Below are 3918 nucleotides of genomic sequence, written 5' to 3'. Positions count from 1 at the left end.
AGTAATACTATTGTAAATCAGTTTATGTTTTTTCATAAAGAATAGTAATAAAACAATAAAATAAAATAAAATAATTTTTCTTCATCTTTCATGGCTATTTCATTGCTTCCTTACCCAACCCCTCCCCACATTCCGACCCGGGCCACTCCCATCCTCCATCCCTCCTCATATGGACCGATATCAGGACACTGACAGATAAATAGAGTCTACACATTGTTTTATTATTTAAGCGTCGTGTGTGTGTGTGTGTGTGTGTGTGTGTGTGTGTGTGTGTGTGTGTGTGTGTGTGTGTGTGTGTGGAGGAAAGAAAACGGAAGAGGGAAGGAGGAAAGTCCAGAGTCCCGAGGGGCCCTCTTAATCAATCCTTCACACGGTCACTCGTGTTCCGAATTTGGCAAAGGCTTTGTAAAATTCTCTCCTTCGCTCGGTTGAACAATAAATCACTAAAGAAAAGTGGTATAAACCCCCCTAAGCCGCCGTAGTATTACACCCTCGGTATGCAGTTCGTTCCCTGTGGCCTTGTAACTTTGTGTACCCGAAGCTCTTACAAAATAACTTGAAATAATTTTCCTTTCGTAACTAGACTCGTTTCACTTTAACTTGGCCTGAGTTGTTGTTGTTGTTCTTGTTACATCTTAGGCTCCTCTGGATGTGAATCCAGTGTTATGTTGAAGGATTGTCTGTGTTATGGTGTTGTGGTGCAGGAAGTGAGTGGGTGTGGTGTGGTGTGGGGGTGCCACTTTGCAGTATGAACACAGGGGATTGTATGTGTTTTATATTTTGTGTTAGTATTGTAGCAGGGAAGGTTGGTGTACTCGTGTCTCTGGGTTCGGTAGTGTCTGAAGGGTGTATGTCTGGTGGTGGCACATGAAGGATGCTGTTTGGTAGAAAGTTTTGGCTGGCTGGGGTGTCTGTGTTTATGTATGTGTTTGGTATAGAAAGTTTTGGCTGGCCGGGGTGTCTGTGTGTTTATGTATGTGTTTGGTATAGAAAGTTTTGGCTGGTTGGGGTGTGTGTGTGTTTATGTATGTGTTTGGTATAGAAAGTTTTGGCTGGCTGGGGTGTCTGTGTGTTTATGTATGTGTTTGGTATAGAATGTTTTGGCTGGCTGGGGTGTCTGTGTGTTTATGTATGTGTTTGGCAGAAAGTTTTGGCTGGCTGGGGTGTTTGTGAGTTTGTGAATGTGTCTGGGAAGTGTAGAGTCGGGTGGAGGAGGGGATATGTTGCAAAGATACTCTGTGTAGTGTTGGGCGGTTGTTCGATTTTGTTTGTGGAGAGGATGATGCAACATAAGGTTACAAAGGTGGGACGGATCTTGAGCTGAAGTAATGAACTGTGTGCCTCTCATATTCACTTGGTCTCTGACTGAAATTAGTTATGTTTCTTGGTGTAAGCTGTCAGTACTTGTGGTCTTAGTGTCTTCTGCTATCAAGGTATTGTTTTCTGTTCTTTAAAACTCCTTCGTGTTTGTGTTGGATATGATTACGGCTCAGCTTGTGCGGCAGTAATTCACGGTTGTTTTAATGTATTACTTATAAGTGGAGGATGGAGTTGGGATGTATATGAGAGAGGGTGTGAATTAGGGGGAGTGATGCATAATGACGGGGGACAGGGTGGCATAGAGGCGACTTGTTTGTGGCCACCTCTTACGGGATTAAGTCGTCTGGCTATAGATAGATGGATAGACAGATAACTTATAGTTTCCATACGGTTTGCCGAGTAGTAGCGATAGTTATCACTAGAATTTGATGGTAGTCACGAATGAGTGCCGTGGAAAGGATGTTGGGCTGTAGTATTGGCTGTTTCTGCTACTGATCTGCGTGACATTCTCATATGCTTTAAATGAAACTCTGTGTCAAGTTAAAGTGAAAGGCGTGTATGTTTGTGTAGGAGGAACGAGAGACAAGGAGGTATTCCGTGGCCTGTTTTCTTTGTGCTTCCTACAAGACGCAGTAATAGTTATGACGGGGCATTGATGGCAAGTTTGTAGGTCAGCACACACTTACGGCCTCTCATTATACAAGGTGGTCCATATATTACGCCACCCAGTTCTTGTATGTTGCGGGCACGGCTCAGTGAACATTACCAGTGTCTACCCTGCATCATTATCTACTTCCCACAACCCTCTTCAGGCTTAGCTTTATAATATAGGCTTTAATTTAGGTCCATTGATTGCATGGTGGAGAATTCCCATTACCTTTTTTATGCTTAGCTGTATATCATTGTATTGTATAATCTTTTATGCCCACTGATCACACGGCTGAGCAGTAATTTGGTGAAGCGATCAGAATGTCTTAGCTCATCACAAAAGCCGTCCCCACAACACACAAGACTGCAGAGCGCAATATACTGATCACCTATATTAAGTCAAAGCCACAGTTAAAAAGGTAATGAAACAAGACAGAAAATTTAAGTTTTCATTATTATTAATACTTCAGTACAAAATACATTAACAGAGACAGCAATATAAAATATGCATTCAAAAGTAGCATTTGTCCACAGAACATCCTGGACTTGCAAGGCAGATCACATCATCACCACCAGGCTTCTCTCGGCAGGTCAGGGCAGATCACCAGCAGCAGCAGCAAGTAATCTCACGGCTGGGGAAGACACGACACCCTGCCGCCGCCGCCGCCGCCACCACCACCACACCACCAGGCATCTCTGAGTAGGGGAAGACACCACACCACCGTCAGGCTTCTCACAGCAGGGCAGACCAAACTTCAGCAGGGTATGACCAGTGTGGCAAGGAAGCAGCGTCAAGGCAGCAGACTCCAGCATGACCTTGTGGACTAGATGTGTATTAGTTCAAATCAGTGTTAGCTTTAGTTATTTAATCTTCTATCTATCTCTTCTATTGCCAGACGCCTCAATCCCGTTTGGGGTGGCCACAAACAAATCGCCTCCAAGTCGCCCTGTCCCCCGCCATTTCACTGCCCTGCTCCCAACTCACACCCCCCTCTCTCATATACCTCTCCACCCCATCCCTCCATCTCATCCTCGGCCTCCCCCTCCCTCTTCCCCCCTCCACCTCACTTACATACATTCTCTTCGTCAGTCTTTCACCCTCCATCCTCTCCACATGGCCAAACCACCTCAGTGTGTTCTCCTAACGCTTCCTATCACATCCACATCCACACCACAACACTCCTTTATATCCTCATTCGTCAGCCTGTCTCTCCATGTGACTCCACAGGCTCCTCTTAAATAACTCATTTTCTCTGCTCTCACTCTTGGCTTGTGTCCTTCCAACAACGTCCAAGCTTCACTTGCATACGTTAGAGTTGGTATCACAATACTGTCATGTAGTAACTTTTTCACTTCCATGCTCACTTCCCTGTTTCTTATCACTGCTTTCAAAGAACCAGCAACCTTTCTTCCCTGCTGAACCCTTTCAAGCACTTCACCCTCCAAACCTCCATCCTTACTCATCACACTTCCCAAGTACTTAAACGTACTCACATTTTCCAATTCCTCACCATCCAACCTCGCTGTAAATTCACTGACTTCACCTCTCTCAAAGACCATCACTTTACTCTTCCCTACATTCACCTTTAGATTCCGTTTCTTACACACTGTCCCAAACTCATCCACCAAGCCTTGCAGCTCTCCTTCGTCTTCACTCAACAACACAGTGTCATTTGCAAACAACAGTACAGGGAGTTTCCAAACACTACCCTCTCTCACCAGGGCCACTCCAACATCCACTACCCTACCTTGTACCTCTTTTATTACCCAATCCATGTACAGATTGAACAACCATGGAGACATGACACATCCCTGTTTCAACCCAACCTTCAAAGCGTGGACTCATTAGACTGCTCAGATTCTGTTGGGAATGGCACAGTTAGGGAATTATATCACCAATATTTTATCCAAATTTCCCATACAGGGTGTTGCATGAAATGTTTGACAAAC

The sequence above is a fragment of the Coenobita brevimanus genome, unplaced genomic scaffold (assembly GCF_032717465.1).
Source record: "Coenobita brevimanus isolate Jiangsu-jjx unplaced genomic scaffold, ASM3271746v2 jjx.HiC_scaffold_2544, whole genome shotgun sequence".
Taxonomy (NCBI): Eukaryota; Metazoa; Arthropoda; class Malacostraca; order Decapoda; family Coenobitidae; genus Coenobita; species Coenobita brevimanus.
Note: the sequence above shows the minus strand (reverse complement) of the source record.